This window comes from Dioscorea cayenensis, chromosome 1, assembly GCF_009730915.1.
Source record: "Dioscorea cayenensis subsp. rotundata cultivar TDr96_F1 chromosome 1, TDr96_F1_v2_PseudoChromosome.rev07_lg8_w22 25.fasta, whole genome shotgun sequence".
NCBI lineage: Eukaryota > Viridiplantae > Streptophyta > Magnoliopsida > Dioscoreales > Dioscoreaceae > Dioscorea > Dioscorea cayenensis.
The window spans coordinates 15,023,164-15,044,073 of NC_052471.1; the positions used below are offsets into that span (position 1 = coordinate 15,023,164).

Consider the following 20,910-nt stretch of genomic DNA (forward strand, 5'->3'; position numbering starts at 1 on the left):
CAACCTCTGGGTCATGCTTAGTCCAAGTTGATGCAGCCAAATCTCATGATCCCGACTACCGGCAACTAGCCTATCTCCTAAGTTCCTCACCATACAGTCCCCTTACAAAGGGAGCACAACTTTGTGCGTCTTCATGGAACTATCCAAATTTGATATTCAATTCACCCAAGTTTCCCTTCAAATCTTCCCAAGAATAGATCTTCAATTAATCATGCCAATCATATCAACAATAGGCATGTCTCCAACCATACCCTTAATAATATTCAATCATACTTATTAGGGTTCTTCAAATCATACCTTCAATAGTCTTCAACCATACCATTGATAGGTAATTTTTCAATTAGTTTCATCCATATTTAGTCTTCAATCAAACTCCTAAATATGATATTGATAAGATCTTGCCTTCAAGTTGAAGTACCTACTAAAAATAGCTTCACCAAGATCTCCCAAGATATTTGCCTCTAATCCAAGACTCCTTTCCACGTTACTATGCTTCATCATTTACGCCATGTCACAATAGTTGCCACGTCACCTTGACTTAGTGTCAAATCATGCTAATTAAAATGTATTTGCACTAACACTCTTCTTCTATTTCTAGTTATAGTTGTTCAATATTTTAGAAAAGTATTTCATATTAATCGTCAACAATGAACCTTGCATCAAAACCTCTTTATGACAAATTGTTCAATAATGTGGTTAGGAATACATGAAGTCTTTTGTAATTTTTTTAATTAAAATTCTCTACATATACAAAGTTCATAGTATTAGGTTATCATGTTATACTTGAAATTTTTTAAATCACTATAAGAAGATGTTGAATTAGAAATTGCAATTTAGCAACGGACTTTTTTCTTACTAATTAGTAACTGATTAGTAACTTATTATCAATCCATTTCAGTTTTACAAATGGAATTTACATTAGTTTCAACATTTGAAAAGTAAATGTTATCCGTTAGTAATACATTTCTAATTTAGAAACGGCAAATAACTCCTTTTTGTAAATTACCAACGGATATGTAATCTGTTTTTAAGCGTTTGTAAATCAGAAACGGAAACAAAACTTCCGTTGCTAAATTTTAAAATATTTGTTTAAAAAAATTATTATGGATATACTTATTTATAGGATTATGATTTAATGATTATTAGTTCAAGATTTTAAATTTTTGATTATTTTTTTAAATAATTGCTTGGAATTAATTTAATTAATTATAAATTTTCTTAACCGTACTCATGATATATGAATTTCTGATTATTAATTCAACATTTAAAATATATAAATTTTAAAAATATAATAACTCTTTTAAGATATAATTTTTTCAGATTATTAACTCCAGTTATATGTATATCTTTTTAGGATGAAATTTTTTTTGAATAATTTTTAATGACTTAATTATATATATAAACAACACCAATAATTTCTTCAAAGAATTTATATATATATATATTTAAAATAGATATAATAACTTAAATATAGAAACAATCATAATAAGTTTCTCAAAAAACTTACAATATTTAAATTTTCTAAATATGTTGACTATTTCGAGATAAAATAAATTATAAAAAATAAAATATTTATAAGTAAAAAAATAAAATTACAAACAGATACAAGGATCCATTTCTAAGTTTACAAACCGTTAGGGATTTGTTTTTAATATTACAACGGGATATGGAGATCGGTTTGTAATATTACAAACAGATGAGGATCTATTTGTAATTTTTCTAAGTTTGTAAAATTACAAACGGATCCTTTCTCTGTTTGTAATTTTACAAACATATCTAAACATTCGTTTGTAATTTTACAAACGGTTCCTGTATCCGTTTGTAAATATTGGATAAATATTTTGATTTTTTTATTATATTTTATTGGAAAAAATTATATTAATTTGTAATTAATAATAATAAATTAAAAATATTTGTTTATAGAAATTATTATGGAGAATGTTATTTATAGGATTAGGATTTAATGAATATTAGTTCAAGACTTTAAAATTTTGATTATTTTTTTAAATAATTGCTCGGAATTAATTTAATTAATTATAAATTTTCTTAATCGTACTCATGAAATATGAATTTCTAATGTTTAGTTCAACATTTAAAATATATAATTTTTAAGATATAATTTTTTTTAGACCATTAACTCCTTTTATATCTATATCATTTTAGGATAAAAATCATTTTGGAAATTTTTAAAGGCTTATATATATAAACAACTCCAATAATGTCCTTCAAAGAATTAATAAATATATATATATATATATAGATAATTAAAATACATATAATAACTTGAATATAGAAACAATAATAATAAATTTTTCAAAGAACTTACAATATTTAAATTTTGTAAATTATTGACTATTTTGAGATAAAATAATTTAAAAAAAATAAAATATTTTAATTTTTGCCTTCCTGCTTGCTTTTTGTCAAACAAAGTTTAGAAGGCTCATCACATCTTCTCCTTTTTCTTCTTCTCCTCATTTGGTTTGTTCTATTTGAGCTTTGCCGGTTATCTAATAAGGTGAGAATTTCTTCGTTGCTTTCACTTTGATCATTCTCGGGAGGGAGTAACAATTTATAAAAATGCAGGTTTATTATGCAGAGTTTTTGTGCTATTGCTAGATACAACGGGGAGGGAGGAGTGCTAATGTTCACGGTGCTGACTTCTTGGGAATTAGTGTTAGCTAAGATATGTGAGCGATGGGATCTTAATGTTTCCAGTGTCAGGGTGAAGTTTATCACACCTGATGGAGATAAAACGGTTTGTCCAATAGAAAACGAGGTTGACTTCTAGCGCATCGGCACTCAAATTTGGAATACTCAAAGAAAACATCAAGGAGCCTATACCCACGAATAAATTAGTATTCTTTGTTAGAGACCAAAATAATTGGGGAACAATATTTATTATAATTTGTGCGATGGTACATCCTAGGTATATAATAACCTAGACACTACATGACGGGGGTTGTATATATTTTAACCCCTTATGAGGTGTATATAAGAAGAAAAACAACCATAGCCAGTAAGGATATTCACTATAAATACATCCAAAGATGGATAGATTATTACAGAAAATGGATAAAGAAAAGATAATGGCCGTCTACCTATTGTTTCTACGATACGGCCCCTCAATGCTTATTAAATGCGTCCATGGAATAAGTGTAGTGGAAGCAATTGAAGAAAATTCAGAACCACTTCTTGAGTATGCCAATGCACTACGCAAACATAAAGACTGTATACAGTATGCTATGTGTAGCAGCTAATACAGGCACGAATCATGAAGACGTGATAGTCATATATATGGTTATTGAACCCGGTGCTATTAAGAAAAAAATGAAGCTGGAGGATCTTGGAGATGTAAGGACCTCGAAAGGAGCAGTAACGACAGGATGGTGATATGTATAATTTATGTACCCTACGGTATAGTTACGGTACATATAACCGTAATTAGAATATGTATCTAGTATTTTCGCTATAGATAATATGATAATGGCTATTATTATGATAAACAAGTATAGATTATGTACATGCAAGTATAAACTAAACCAGAGATAACAAATTTCATTTTAGGTTAATTAGTACAGGTAGAACTGGACCTAGGCCGAGTTATATACAGAAATTATATGTCTCTAGAACCGGCCCATAAAATGTTTAACAGCCATAATTAGAGAATTAATAGAAATAATACCGAAACTATTAAGAAAATTCATAGCATTACATCTAAAAACATGAAGAAAGTTCTCTGTACGTGGATGTAGTGTTGTCCATATACGTAAGAATAACCAACATTTATTAATACATAGAGCGCACCGTAAATTGTAGTTGAATTTTATCTCCATTGTTATCTGGTCCCAGTTGTTGTAGAACGGTCTGTCTATGTGCTCCTGAACCCGGAAATATAGCGGATTACGTAGTTCCTAGTAGAATACACCCGTATTTGCCTGTTCCTCCGTGAGTATTTCTCCGGTTCTGATGTCCATTGTCAGGTAGAACAACCGGATGAAGGACTTGTGTTACTGTCTTCTGATTGGGCCATTATGAAGAAATGATCATACAAAACTTCAAATTGGGCATTTTTCAATGTCTAATTGTGTAGGGCCATATTCTCAGGCTTGTCAAGAAACTCCTTGAAACTAGGATCATTACCTGGGTTGTATAGAATAATTGACGGTATGCCACCATTAATCGGAACAGGTTTCCCATACTTGCAATTAGTTTGCCAATCTCTCTGAGTGCCGATGAGCTCCCTCCAGTGCTTTTATACGCAGATAACCTGGTGCCACGTCATCAATAACATTGTATAAAACATTTTGATGAAATGTTTTTAGATTGAAATCTAGATGGCCACAAATGTAATTATGATTACCCAGAGAACAGGCCCATGCCGTTTTACCAATACGACTTGGGCCTTCAACAATCAAGCTAGTAGACCAAATACACTCTTCCTTATGTATTATTATATTCCCCTATGGCCGCGCAGCGTCATTAATCAGCAAATTATGCTTAAGCCAGTCATTCATAACCTTGGTAATCTTAAATGTAGAATAAGCCCAGAAAGATGTGTAATGATCCGGAGGTTTGAAAAATATTCTTTCATAATTGGGTTTGAGATTATGGTATTGTAATGTAAAAATCCTAGGATCATTTTTATGGATAATCTTTTATGCTTTTTTCGTTAAACCCGAATTCATAGCATCATCATAAATAGCTGATAATGATTGTCTTCCATTTCTTGTTGATCTGACGTCCACCGGGAGTGTACCCCAGTCCACGTAATCACATCCCTTTTCTATGTACTCCTTCACATCTGTACTGGACTTTGCTGATTGGATGTTTGGATGATAAACAACAGAAGTACTAGGGGAAACAATATCAAACAATCTTTGATTTGTTACATGTGCCCTTCCCTCTAATTGTATTAATGCGTGTAGATGTGGACTCCCATCTTCATGTAATTCCCTTGCCACCCTAATGAACTTCTTGTTGCTAGGGAAAGTAACAGCTACCAGCCGATCCAGTCCGTATTCCTTTGTCAAGGAGCATTGAGGATACACCAGAAATATATTCTTGCATTAAATATGAATCTCCTTGGCTGTTGTGGCATAACTGAAATTTATGGCGTTTACACACTTGTAAATAGTCGAGGGGCTTCAAACCATAGAGATAAGAATGTACAATATATAGGAAAGCTCTCTTGGTCATCCGCTAATATTACACATATGGCCGCTCGCTTCATATAGCCACATGGCATCACAAGATTAGTCAGTTTAAATTAAAGTTGGTGGCATTATTGTTTCTCTGAGAATTCAAACTAAAGTAAGTGCCTTGATGCCTTCTCTGTGTATTCCAAAATGAGTGGGTCCCACCCACTTATAAATTAGTATTCTTTGTCAGAGACCAAAAAAATTGGGGAACAATATTTATTATAATTTGTGTGAAGGTACACCCTAGGTATATAATAACCTAGACACTACATGTCGGGTGTTGTATATATTTTTACCCTTATAAGGTGTAGATAAGAAGAAAAAAAACCATAGCCAGTAAGGATATTCACTATAAATACGTCCAAATATTAATAGATTATTACAGAAAATGGATAAAGAAGAAATAATGGCCGTCTACCTATTGTTTCTCTGATACGGCCCCTTAACGCTCATTAAATGTGTCCATGGAATATGTGTAGCGGAAGCAATTAAAGAAAATCCCGAACCACTTCTCAAGTACGTCAAAGCACTATGCAAAAATGAAGAGGCCGTGTACCGTATGCTATGTGTAGTAGCTAGTACAGGCAAGGATCATGAAGACGTGACAGCCGTATACATGGTTAATGAACCTGGAGTTATTAAGAAAAAAATGAAGCTGGAGGATCTTGGAGATTTAGGGACCTCGAAAGGGGTAGTAACGAAAGGATGGTGATATGTATAATTCATGTACCCTATGATATAGTTACGGTATATATAACCGTAATTAGAATATGTATCTAGTATTTTTGGTATAGATAATATGATAATGGCTATTATTATGATAACCAAGTATAGATTATGTACATGCAAATATAAACTAAAGCCAGAGATAACAATTGTCATTTAAGGTTAATTAGTACAGGTAGAACTGGACCTGCGCCGAGTTATCTACAGAAATTATATGTCGCTCAAACCGGCCCACAAAATGTTTAACAGCCCTAATAATAGAATGAATACAAATAACACGGAAACTATTAAGAAAATTCATAACATTACATCTAAAAACATGAAGAAAGTTCTCTATACATAGGCATAGTGTTGTCCATATACGTAAGAATAAGCAACATTTATTAATACGTAGAGCTCTCCGTAGATTGTAGTTGAATTTTATCTCTATTGTTATCCAATCCCAGTTGTTGTAGAATGGTCTATCTATGTGCTCCTTAACCAGAAAATATAGCGGATTACATAGTTCCCAGTAGAATACACCCATATTTGCCTATTCCTCTGTGAGTATTTCTCCGGTTCTGCTATCCATTGTCAGGTAGAACAACTGGATGAAGGACTTGTTTTACTGTCTTCTGATTGGGCCGTTATGAAGAGAGGATCATATAGAAATTCAAATAGGGTATTTTCAAAGTCTAATCGCATAAGGCCGTATTCTCAGGCTTGTTAAGAAAATCCTTATAACTAGAATCATTACTCGGGTTGCATAGAACAATTGACGGTATGCCATCCTTAATCCGAACAGGTTTCCATTATATATTGTACGCTAGAACAAGCCAATATCTCCATATCAATGCAACTGGATTAGTGGTGATAGAAATACATTAATGTTACACAACATATCTCCATATCCGTTTGTAATTTTACAAACGGCTCCCTATATCTATTTGTAAAATATTGGATAAATATTTTGATTTTTAATTATAATATTTTTGGAAAATATTATTTTTTTATTAAATCTTGGTAATTATAAATTTTCTTAAATCTAGTCATGAAATATTAAATAGTACCTTATTTAATAAATAGAGTTTGATAAATAGTACCTTAATAATCGGTATTCTAACCTCAAATTGTATATTTCGACAGCGGAGACTATTCGACTATTGTGTCGATATGGAGTTCTGGGAGATGGTGACCGTAAAGTACTCGCTAGTCAACAACAATGAAACCCCACAACAAAAAAGAGGAAGTTTCGACTGCGCCGTTTATATCATGCGGTTTATCGAACAATTACTCGATGATTAAAGTATGTTGCCCGCATACTTATGGAAGGGAGCGCAGCCGGCATCACTGAGAAAGGGGGGTCTTCGACTGCGGGGAAACATAGTTTGACCTGATATTGTTTTTTTCAAATGTAAAACAGTTTTGTCTTTATAATTTAATTTAAATTCAATTCATTGTTTTATGATAACATGCAAGTTTTTCAATGTAAATTTACTAGTGTTCCTTTAATATCTGTATACTTGACTTTCTTTAGTTTAACTTTTAATGTTAATGTTTAAATATCAGTTTTTCCTTTTAACTTTAAGTATTCTCTGTTTAAACAACAATGTCTCTGTTTAAATATATGTGTTAACGTTTAAGATTAAGTGTTTCTATTTAACTTTCAGTGTCTCCGTTTAAATATAAAAATAACTGTTTAAATATCAAAGAATGAAACGTAAATGAGATTGTTTCTGTTTAAATTATTGTTTGTTTACAATGCCGTTTTTTGTTTCTCAAAATGTTTAAGTAAAATGTTTAAGAGACAATGTCTCTGTTTAAATATAAAAAATAGACACTCAAATAAGTTTGTTTCTTTTTTAAATTTTGTTTATTTACAATGCCTAGTTGGCGATAGTTTCATTTCAAGATCTACGATTGTGACCGGACGTGTGGCAGCGGCTACAATGTAACTCGCAGACCTCGAACACTTGTGACTCGATCCTCTTTCATCTAGGACACCCCGGTTACCTTCTTGTTACAGGCGGTCGCAAATGCAACTCGCGATTTTCGTCCGTAGGCTTTGTATTGCCGGGTATGGGGAATATAGCTTTTTTATATGCCAGTTTATAATTGTCGACAGTGAAGTAGCCGCTAATAAATCGATGAACTTTGGTGTCTGTCTGGATTATTGTAGCGCAAGCATGTTTGTACGGGATACCATAAACTTGCCATCTGCTACATGAGCAAGTTCTATTGGCAAGATCTACAGAGTTGCTGCACTGGTCAATCACTTCATAAAGATCATCGACACAACAACCAACATGAAGATTTCAGCTTTCCTCAACAAGTATCTCTACCTTCGAATATATGTTTGGGCATAAGTAGATCTCCCATTTGTTATATTGCTCACAGAAGTTGCATAACATGAGCATCAACTTGAACCTATACAATGTAGAACACGAACACTTAAACAAGGTTAAGCAAAGACACTGATATTTAAACAGAAATAAATATTTTTAAATGGTAGGATAAAAAATTAAGCAAAGAGCTAGATAGTTAAACACAGATAATTATTTTTGCACAGTAAGGAAAATGTTTTAAAGGATAAGAACAATTCTTAATCGTTAAATAAAATCAACATTCGAATACCTTATGGAGTCGACCATTTTCGTCACCAGTAAATGCCGAGCTTCTTTGATCCATGCATTGAACGAATCTATGACATTTGAATACATCTCGCCCCAGCGTTCACCTCTGAATAGATAATTTGACCAATGTGATATATCCGATTTATGAATCAACCACTGATAAGCTTCTGGTGATGTGGCATGCAGTTTTTTCATGGTATCATTGAATTCTTTAGCCGTGGATGCCCATGCAATACGAATGTATATGGACAAGCACTTCTCCCCCAATGCCTTCCCAAGCTTGGCATTGGCTTTCATGAAATTGGCCTCTAAGTGTCGAAGGCAGTATGCATCTGGGGAAGAAGGGAAGACTCTCGCAATGGCGTTCACAAGGCCCTTACACCTGTTCAACATGAATGTAATTATCTCTTGATATTCTCCTTCATTGTATAAAGCATCACCTAACTTGGAAATGAACCACGTCCAATTGGCATCGGTCTCGTTCTCGATAAAAATGAAGGCGATGTGCAAAAAAACCATTGTTTTCATCTTTGCCTGTGGCACCCAATAGAGGACCTCGATACTTTCCAAGGAGGTGGATACCATCTAGAAATAGCAGTGGCCTGCAAGCCCTCTTGAATCCCATGATACATGCACTGAAAAAAAAGAATACACGTTTAAAATGCTCACCGTCTCTTTCCATAATCGCAATGCTACCAGGGTTTATCTCAACCACCTTATCAAAGTTTTAAAGCAACAAATCATAGCTGGAGATGTCGCTACCGTCGAGGATCACATGGGCATGCTCTTTTCCTAACCAAACCCGCTTGTATGGAATGTTGACACCATGTTCCCGCAACGTGTCTGACAAGGCCCCTTGCGTGTGACCCGCAAGTGCACGGGTTTGTCGAGTAATAAAATCCCAGGTGAGTGGGTATCGTATCCATAGGGAATAGAGAATAAAAATACTTAAATTTCTTTTTAACCGAGTGAAGATGAACAATGATTGTGTTGATAAGATGTAATGTAAACAAGAATAAAAGAAACAAGAAATAGAAACACAAGTAAGTGAGAGATAAGGCAATCGATGTAAGTGGGGTACTCGGATATTGTTCCACCTAGAACAATCCTTCAATACACGGTCCCAAATCTAAGGTCAACTGTGACTAACTCTATACCATGTCCCGGAAGAGAAATCGAATAATCTCAACACCTCGCACTTGTATAGAATCGCATGGAGTTCTAGTGATTCCAAGTGATAAACCCTCTTCCTAGATGTAGACATAACCCTTTGGTCCAGGTGAGAGGTCCCTAGGCATAATTAAGTCCCTAGGTGCTAAAATTACTTCAACGCTTCACTCTGTTTCCTCTGCAACTAAGCCCAACGGAAGGTCATCCTTTAGCCCATTCACTCTACTATGACCGCAAAGAACTCAAGGAAATAGAGGTAGGATAAATCACATCGGAGGGGAAAGCGGACGCTCCACTACCTTTCGACTCACTCACTCGACCCTCTCCAATCTAGCTTTGTCTAACTCTCGTGGTGTGTCACCACTCACAAAGGTTACCAATATGAACTCTCAGCCCTAGTGTCACTCTAAGGGGGCATTCAATCAATCAAACATTCAATATTGGAACTCAATTAAAACATCAATTAAGGAAAGCATAATAAAACGTTTAATTAAACAAATACATACTAGGGTTCACAAATCCAAGAACCCACTAGGGGGTTTAGCTCTCCATGGAGCTAGTTACAATCAACAATGAAATCGAATGTAAAAACAAGTAATCCATAGAAAAACCTCCTCGATAGTCATGTCGATGGTCTTTTGGAGTGACCTCATCTCCTCCAAAGGTCCCCTTGTCCGGTCTAGGGCACACCTCGCCAGATCGGTGCCGACGAAGGCTCCCCCAATAACCTTCTTCCAAGTGTAGCATGATGTCGAAGCCAAAAACCTCTCCAAAAGCCTTGCCAATACCTCTTAAAACCCTAGCCGCATCCCTCTCTCAAGTTGGGCTGCAAATCGGGTTTTAAAAGGCATGAATCGGGAATCCACACACCCCTGTGGACGCCCCTGTGGAATTTCCGCACGGGCGTGGGTAATTTCCGCACGCCCGTATGGATTCTCTGGAATTCTGTTTTTCGACCGGCTGTGATCAGTAACTACTAAAGTAAATTACTGCAATGTTTTCCTATAGAAACCTGCTACGGTATCGACCCAAAACACTCCTGAATCCATATTTTCATCGAGATAACGTCAATGGGCACACGTTTATGTCGTAGATCTCATTACTTCTTCAATAACTGATCTCATTAGTAAAGATCTTGCTTTCAATGCACAAATCAGAATACTCAAATGTGACTGCCTCTGTGCCCCTCCAAATAATGGTAACAGCTTGAAAGTATGGAGGTTGGCACACATTCTCATATCTTGAGGCTGACTTATGTCTTCGCGTTTGATCCTTCTAAAGATTTCCTCCATATAGTGCGTTCATGATCTACATTGGCTTCTTTCTTCAATATTCGGCTTCACAACCCTATATGCATAAAAGTAATACAAATGCACAAGTATTAGCGCTAAAACCTGATAAAAGTAATGCTCATCATAAAGAAAGAATACTTCACATTCTTATCACACAAGCACTTATCAAACTCCCCCACACTTAAGCTTTTGCTTGTCCTCAAGCAAAAAAAAAAACATTAAAGCATAGACGAAGGAAATATTGGAAGTGCTTGGCCTTAGTTTCACCAAAGCATGCAAAGAGAGCATTCTATAAGTAAGGGAAATTTCAACATTAAATACAAAAAATCAATGCTCTAGCTAAAAACTTGAATAAAAAAGGACAACAAACCCGAAATCGTGTAAGTGTTTGTAAACTCACTCAAGTTAACCCAAAGTATACTCCTCAAAGTTTTAAGTATAAGGGACTTATTTATCTACACAAAGCAACAAAAATAAAAAGATTGTAGTAGCTTCACACATCCTCTAAGGTAGCCCTTTCCGAAGCGGTCGCTAAGATGGCTTTCACACTTTCGAGGTGGTAGCCCTTTCTACCGGGGTGGTGGTGGCTTTCATTCATCCCATGACATAGCTCTTTCTGTCATTAGGTCATAACTAGTATCCGGCTTATGAGAGTAGCTTCATACTTCATAGGTGGTAGCTCTTTCCACCCAACATGCATAACTAAACAATAAAACTATTTTGTTCTTTCTTTCCCTTTTTCCATTTTTTTTCAAAATTAACAAAAGAAACAACTATAACTAGTCCCTTTAATATCTAACTTTGAATTTCCAAAAGAGTTTGAAGAGTGAGTAGTGCAACAAGTGTCAATCAAGCAAAAATTCCTAAAAATTCAAGCAAGAACTAGAGCACGAGAACATTCAATGTTAAAAATTCTCCTAAACTATGGAATACAATCATTGCAACTAAGGTGAACCGCCATTGGCTATGTGAGCATGTATGTCAATCAAAACTAATATAAAAGACATGTGCACTATGAAACTCCCCCCACACTTAAGTTGTACATTGTCCCCAATGTACACATGCAAGCTCACTAATAATGTATATCAATCAAGAATATATGTGGGAGAAGCAATCGAAAAAATACTCCCCTGACTCCTAATGTTGCATTTGATGGAGCTAAATCCTTGCCCATGTCCATGACTAGTTCTCAATTCCCATACTGATAAGACCATCTGCATGCATACACGAGGGGGTTCAGTGAAGCTCAATAAAACAAAAACAACTCGAGTATATAAAAGATAGAGCAATGCATACAACTCGATATAAAGATAAGAGAAAATAAACTCAGAAGGAGAATCTTTTCTAAGTGTACAAGTCCAAAATATAATGCAAAAGTAAAGAGATAAAGAGTGAAATCAAATGTCGGTATCGTCAGGTCTCTGCTCTATTGCTGCTGCTGGTGCTAGATCAAAGAGTGCCGGTGGAGGTAGTGATGGTGATGTCGGATGGGCCGGAGATCTGCTAATCAATAACTGATGTAACATGTCGAAACGGGCCAACATCTCGATATACAGTGCTGACTGTATCGTCCGAATCTCAGTGATCTCAAACCAAAATACACTCACAGTGCTCTCGAGCTTCTCAATACGATCATAGTCTCGAGAAAGGGTAATCATGCGCCCTGGGATCTCGTTCTCCATCGGTGCGGAATCCTCCACTGCATCTCCTCCACCCTCGGCGCTCTCAGTGGTGGATGTAGCCAAAATGTAAGCTCCAGGCCCATATCTGCGCACTAATCCCATCATCATGATGGTTTCGAGTCCAAGAGGAGAAAGAATAACTATCTTTTCGACCTACCAAATAGCATCAACAAGGCCCATCCCCAGAATAAGTCTAGTGACGTAGGGACCAGCAAATTATACTTCCACTCTCCCATTTTGGCCTTGGAATCGCAAGAAGTTTGCCACAACGTGCCCCAGGTGAATTGGAACAGTCCGGACCATGGAATACAAATAGAGTAACCCTTGCCGGCTCAAAACACCTGTGTTGTCGCCTCGGCCATTCACAGATCTGCTAAGGACTGAGTATAAATACCTATAGCTTCGCCGGGACAAACATGTGGCCTTGGACACTCCCGATTTATACTGCCCCTGTCCACACAAGGCTTGGTAAGCTTGCTGTGGGGTTAAGGTGCCAGGGTAATCTGTCGGTAAATGTCCATACTCCTCGGTATCTATGTATGTCTCATCATATAAGCCCATACGAACTGAAAACTCAGTGACACTCATGGTAAACTGACGTCCGAAGGCTCTGAACTGTATGATATCAATGATGTCAAATCTCCCATACGACTGCTCAAACTCAAAAGACGCCAGTACCTCCAGTGTCAGTGGGTGGATAGCTGGCTCTCGTATGGATAATAATCACCTCCAGCTACCCACGGCCAACAGCTCGCCAATCTCATTGGTGAACTCATCCCCTCGCTGGACCTCACTCAGCACACTCAGGTCCACGAACCAAGACTGTCCAAACCTAAATCTCGATAGCCGCTCGAATCGAGCCTGATGCTCAGGATTCGAGAATTCAATATGTACCAATTCAGGTAAAGCATCTACCTCCTGCTTCTTCGAATGTGGTGTCATACCTGCGATAAATGATGAAAAAATGATCAAAGAAGCTCAGAAAACTATATTGCAGAATTCCACAAGGGCCTGTGGAAAATCCTCATGCCCATGTGGATCTGCGGGGCGTGAAAACTGCATGGCCACATGCCAAAATTTTAAATGTAAGGCTTCAAACCGTTCCTAAATTACTTCGAAACATATAATACATCCCTCTAGGAAAGAACGAAGCACATTCATCAGTTTTAATCCACTAAAAATATGAAATGGCAAAAACAATAAGGATTAAGGGTTTACCAACGAAGTGAGTATGAAAACTTTGAAATCGGCTTGCAAATCGAATAGAAATCCCTCTAAAATAGTGGTGAGAGGTCGGGTAATTGATCAAGAGTAGTTTTCGAGTGTTTGAAAGGGTAATGGATGAAAACTCAACGAGATTTTATAGGAAAATCGTGTCTCTTGGAATTCTACACATTCACACAAGCGTGCAGAAATTACCCACGCCTGCGCGCCTCCATAAGAGAGACTCATAGGGGCAGACGCACGCCCATGTGCACTCTCTGGATAACACTCTACGACTCTGAACACACTCCCATGGGCGTGTGGAAAATACCCACGCCCGTGCGGCCGACCCATAGGGGCAAATGCATGCCCCTGTGGACTCTCTGTCCATCAGAGAAAATCATCTAAGTGTGATCCACGCCGGTGCGGAAATTACTCACCGGCATGGACCTTCACAGGCCCAACTCACAAGGGCAAACGCACGCCCCTATGTATTCTCTGGATGGAGGAGAGCTCTTCTGCAGAGATCCACACAGGCATGCAGAAAATACCCACGCCAGTGCATTTGTCACAGGATCGCCCATAGGGGCGAGTCCACGCTCCTGTGCGCTCTTTGGAAAAATTTCTAAGTTTCTGCAAGAAGACGGACGCCCGTGCGGAAATTACCCACGGCGTCCGAATATCACTAGGTCGCTCACAAGGGCGAGTCCACCCTGTGCCTTCTCTGGACGAGCTCACAGTGCAAGCCCACGGGCGTGTGGAAATTCCATACGCCCGTGCGTTTTCTTTGTATGCCTTAAAAAACTCTGCAAGCTCTACAGAAAATTCCTGAACATGTATACACACTTAGAGCCTGCCTTACTATGCAAAATACACCAGTGAAAACATGAAAAACTAGCTCACACAACCAAAAACTTCCCCAAAACACATTTAAGCACATGATGACAGCAAAAATCCACAAGAAAATCACAGCAAAAGCATCTAAAAATCAAGACACCAACACTTAAAGCCTTATTCATTCAAACACTAACCTAACAACTAGAAAAAAAATAGTAAATGCTTGGGTTGCCTCCCAAGAAGTGCTTGTTTAACGTCACTAAGCTTGACGTACCTTGTCTTACCTTACGGGGGCTCATAGATGAAGGTTTTTCTCTTACCCATGACTTGAAAGCACGATGAGCAAAGTCTCTTGAAGGTGGAGGGGAACTTATCGGGCTTGGTACCACTTAACAAAGGTTCTTCCACCTTGTTCGATTCTTGCACATCCCCAACAGCCTTGGGCCGTTTCTTGTGCCGTCTCCTCGCCCTCTTCATTTTCCAAAGCACTTTCTTCATGATCCTCGGAGTGGATGGTACTTCTTCCTTTAGACCAAGCATTAGCACTTCTTCATTCTCCACCTCTTGGTCTAGCAACCCCTCGTATGGGTCCGGATTGAACATTTCCTGCATATATTCATCAATTATCTCATCAGTAGTGTCGAGAAAATAAAGAGTATCATCAAAGTTAAGAGAATGTCACATGGCTTCGGTGAGGCGATATATGAGCTTATCATCTCCAACCCTTAGTGTCAACTCTCCACTGTCCATGTCGATCAATACCTTGGAAGTGCGCAAGAATGGCCTCCCAAGTATTAAAGGAACATCCACATCTTCATCGACATCCAACACTACAAAGTCCAAAGGAAATATGTACTTGTCAACTTTGACAAGCACATCTTCAATGATGCCCCTCGGATGTCTCACCGTTCTGTCCACCAATTGCAATATCATCCGAGTGGGCCTAGGCTCTCCCAAGCCTAGCTTCTGAAAGAAAGAGTATGGCATGACGTCGATGCTGGCCCCTAAGTCCGCCAATGCCATCTCTTCACCCAAATTGCCAATGTTGTACGGAATAATGAAGCCTCCTGAGTCTTTCTTCTTGTTCGGCATATTCTTTTGCAAGACTGCCGAGCAAGAGGCATCTAGAATCACAGAGGCACTCTCCTCTAATTTCCTTTTGTTAGTCAACAAGTCTTTCAATAACTTTGCATACTTAGGAATTTGGGATAATGCCTCAACAAAGGGAATATTTATGTGTAATTGCTTAAACAAACCTAGAAATTTCTTGTACTATTCATCCGCTTGGTCATTCTTCAATCTAGAGGGATAAGGGATTATTGGCTTGTAAGGTGGGGGATGCCACCTCCTTCTCTTTGTTTGCTCCCTCCTCAACCTCTATGACCTCGGGTGCTTCAACATTGGTCTTCTCACTCGGAAGCCTACCATCAACCTCATGACCACTTCTCAAAGTGATCTCCCACACATGTTCTCTTGGATTGGTCAGCGTGTTACTTGGTAAGCTTCCTTGTGGTCTCTCCGATAGAGACTTGGCTATTTGCCCCACTTGATTCTCTAAGTTGTGCAATGAAGCGGTGTGGTTGTGAAGTGTAGCCTTGACCGATTGAAACCGTGTATCCGATGATTACACAAATCTAGTCAAGTGCTTCTCTAAATCAGCCATCCGAGTCTCCAAGCCTGAAACTCTACTCTCCATGTTCAGGGCTTGTTGTTGTTAGAAACCCGGTGGTGCCATGGCCTTTTGTTGCCCTCGGTTGCTCTATGAAAAGTTGGGATGACTCTTCCAACACGGATTGTAGGTCTTGCTATATGGATTACCTTGGTTCCTCATTGCATTACGTATAAAGTTGACTTTCTCCACCGAAGATGCATCACCAATAGAGATCGGGAAATTGGAGGAAGCATGTCCTCCACCACACCCGGTATAAGTAGTCACGGCCGCCACACTATTAGAAGTTAGAAGGTCTAACTTCTTACTCAATAATTACACTTGGGCCACTAAAGAAGTGACTGCATCTATTTCATAGAGCCCGGCCACCTTTTTCCTTTCCCCCGTGTTCATGGCCATGTCTTTTACTAATTGTCTGGCTTTTTCCGGGGTTTTACTCCCCATTGTACCTTTTGCGGCAACATCTAGCAATTGCCTTATACTCAGATTCAACCCATTATAGAAAGTCTGAATAATCATCCATTCGGGAAATTCGTGTTGTGGGCACCTCCGCAAAAGATCCTTGAAGCACTCCCATGTCTCAAACAATGATTCCAATTCCATCTGCATAAACGACAATATCTCATTATGAAGCTTGGCCGACTTTCCCTGAGAAAAGTATCTAGCAAGAAAAGCTTCTACCATCTCATTCCAAGTCATGATGGATGCTTTTAATAAGGAATGAAGCTACTGCTTGGCTCTTCCCTTGAGATAGAATAGGAAAGCCCTCAATCTAATGGCATCATCCGATATACCATTGATTTTCAACATAACACAAACTTCCAAGATGTTCTCTATGAGGTTGTTTGGATCCTCATCGACCAAACCATTAAACTGCGCTAACTGCTGAATCATTTGGATGAATGCCGGCTTTCACTGAAAGTTCAGAGCTGTAATCGGGGGTCACACAATACTCGATTGGGTACCCAAAACTGAGGGTCTGGCATAATCAAAAAGTGTTCTTTGTTGCTCATTCTGTTTTGCCATATTATCTGACCCTTCAACTTTTATTTCAACTTGATTAGATGGTTCTTGCAAAGGTTCTTTACCCCTTCTTCTGAGTGTACGTGCAAGTTCAGGATCACCTTCAATTAGTTCCAAAGGGTTCCCTCGGGTCATAACTTAGAGTTGCACCAAAAGAAAAAAAACAAATCAGAATGATGATAGAATAAGAAGATGTGAAATAGAATGAACAAATGAATAGCTAAGATAGCAAAGTGCAAAGTATCTCTAAACGCCTACTCCCAGGCAATAGCCCCGAAAACTTGATAAAACCCTTGCGTGTGACCCGCAGGTGCACGGGTTTGTCGAGTAATAAAATCCCAGGTGAGTGGGTATCGTATCCACAGGGAGTAGAGAATAAAAATACTTAAATTGCTTCTTAACCGAGTGAAGATGAACAATGATTGTGTTGATAAGATGTAATGTAAACAAGAATAAAAGAAACAAGAAAGAGAAACAAAAGTAAGTGAGAGATAAGGGAATCGATGTAAGTGGGGTACTCGGATATTGTTCCGCCTAGGACAATCGTTTCAAGTGCAAAACTAACTATTATGCTTCCTAACTAATGCATTAATAGTCATGGAGATCCTTCAATACACAATCCCAAATCTAAAGTCAACCGTGACTAACTCTATACCATGTCCCAGAGGAAAAATCGAACAATCTCAACACCTCGCACTTGTATAGAATCGTATGGAGTTCTAGTGATCCCAAGTAATAAACCCTCTTCCTAGATGCAGACTTAACCCTTTGGTCCAGGTGAGAGGTCCCTAGTCACAATTAAGCCCTAGGTGCTAAAATCACTTCAATGCTTCACTCTGTTGCCTCTACAACTAAGCCATAGCGGAAGGTCATCTTTTAACCCATTCACTCTACTATAACCGCAAAGAACTCAAGGAAATAGAGGTAGGATAAATCATATCGGAGGGGAAAGGGGACCCTCCGCTACCTCTTGACTCACCCTCTCGACCCTCTCCAATCTAGCTTTGTCTAACTCTCGTGGTGTGTTACTCACTCACAAGGGTTACCAATATGAACTCTCGATCCTAGTATCACTCTAAGGGAGCATTCTGGTGTGAACTCATCCACAAGCGCATGGAGTCATCAAGTAATACCTCTCGTGCGAGCACGAGAGGGTCGTATTCCCTCGGCCCAAGGATCTACTCTTACTTCCTCTTCGCGTATTGTCTACCCAAAATATTCGATGGGTTTCTCTAATCTATTAATTAAAATGAAAGAACTACAAGTGGAGTCTAAAATAAGGCAAGGATATAAAATCAGGGGAAAGAAATGGTCACGGATGCGGATTCCCTAGGGGCTACTGAAGTGCAAAGGATGCTAAGAATGTCATGCAATTGAAGGTTTGGACCTAGAGATTTCCTAAATTAGATCAACCCGATGGTCGCGGCAATTAACCCCTAATCCGTTATAAGTATTGATACGGAATTTCTTCCGATCAAATCCTCATACGATTGCATTAACGAAGGGGGAAATCCCTAATTAGAGCCGAAACACAACTTGGTCCAGCCCTAATGTTGGAGGGTTACAAAATACCCGATGGTCACGGCGTATTCGTACATGAATCCCTTCCAAACTTGGTGTGTCTAGTACAAGGGTGATGGTCATGCTACCAAGTACAACCTAGAAGTTGGTTTACAGAGTTCTCATGTAAAGAAAACATCAAATGCACCAAGAATGAATCACAAACACACAACAATTGCAATAGACATAGTTAAATCATCCAAATACACAAGTTCACCCCAAGGTTCACCGGCATCCGGTGACCTTGGGGTTAGTAGTCCATACAAGCAAATACAAACAATAGGTCCATGAAAACAACTACAAGTGGCATAAGAAAATTCCCTCAAACAATCGAAGAAGATCTAGCCAAACCAAGCTTCTCCCTTTGATTCCCCCTCTCCAAAACATGTGATCTTGCCTCCTAAGAACTGGTGGAAGTCGACTCCAAGAACTCCCGAAAAGCTATCTCCAAAAACGTCCCCCTTTACCCTAAAAGTTCAGTCCAAAATATATCCTGTCAGGTCCATACGGGCTCCATGCGGGCGCATGGAGCCCGTGAAGCTCACTGCCATTTTGCACAGAAAATATGTCGGTGCTACAGTACTGAGACTTGTGGAATTCCAGCAAACCTCACGAGCACCGATGCGGGCGCATGGACCCCGTGAAGCTCACAGCCGAATGCCTGCTACAGTCCTAACACCCCAAAAATGCCATTTTTAGTGTCGAATTCGTCCAATTTGTATTTTTGTGCTTCGTTCGGCTCATTTAAGATCTACAACACCAAAATAACAAATTTATACTTAAACGGGCATCAATTCATTAAGATATACACAAATAATACAAGACTAATATGTATAAAATACGTACATTTAGGCGTTTATCACATTCAATCAATCAAACATTTAATATTGGAACTCAATTAAAACATCAATTAATGAAAGCATAATAAAAGGTTTAATGAAACAAATACATCCTAGGGTTCACAAATCCAAGTACCCACTAAAGGGTTTAGCTCTCCATAGAGCTAGTTACAATCAACAATGAAATCGAAATGTAAAAACAAGTAATCCATAGAAAAACCTCCTCGGTAGTCGTGTCGATGGTCTTTTGGAGTAACCTCATCTCCTCCAAAGGTCCCCTTGTCCGGCCTAGGGCACACCTCGCCAGGGATCGATGCCAACGAAGGCTTCCCCAATAACCTTCTTCCAAGTGCAGCGCGATGTCAAAGCCTGAAAACTTCTCCAAAAGCCTTGCCAATACCTCTTAAAACCCTAGCCTTAACCCTCTCTCAAGTTGGGGAAAGAATGCTGAAATCGGGCTGAAAATCGACTTTTAAACGGTTGGAATCGGGCATCCACGCGCCTCTGTGGGCGCCCCTGTGGAATTTCCACACAGGCGTGGATAATTTCCGCACGCCCATGTGGATTCTCTAGAATTCTGTTTTTCGGCCGATTGTGATTAGTAACTGCTACAGTAAATTACTACAGTGTTTTGCTACATTAACCTGCTACGGTACCGGCCCGAAACACTCCCGAATCTATGTTTTCATCGAGGTAACATCAACGGGCGCACGTTTACGTCGTAGATTGCATCGCTTCTTCAATAACCGATCTCATTGGTGAAGATCTTGCTTTTAATGCACAAATCGGGATACTCGAATGTGACTGCCTCTGTGCCCCTCCAAATCATCGTAATAGCTTGAAAGTGTGGAGGTTGGCACACATTCTCATATCTTGAGCCTGTCTTATGTCTTCGCGTTTGATCCTTCTCAAGATTTCCTGCAAATAGTGCGCTCACGATCTACATTGTCTTCTTTCTTCAACATTCGAATTCACAACCCTATATGCATAAAAGTAACACAAATGCACAAGTACTAGCGATAAAACCTGATAAAAGTAATGCTCATCATAAGGAAAGAATACTTCGCATTCTTATCACATAAGCACTTATCAATGTCCT

At 38.5% G+C, this 20,910-nt stretch overlaps 1 non-coding gene across 1 annotated transcript; it reads left to right on the forward strand.

Annotated features, from left to right (window-relative positions):
* The first annotated feature begins 16,918 nt into the window (after nucleotides 1–16,918).
* LOC120268174 lies at nucleotides 16,919–17,024 on the forward strand. Its single transcript, XR_005538847.1, has one exon. It is a non-coding gene; the product is annotated as a small nucleolar RNA R71 (small nucleolar RNA).
* Nucleotides 17,025–20,910: the final 3,886 nt, after the last annotated feature.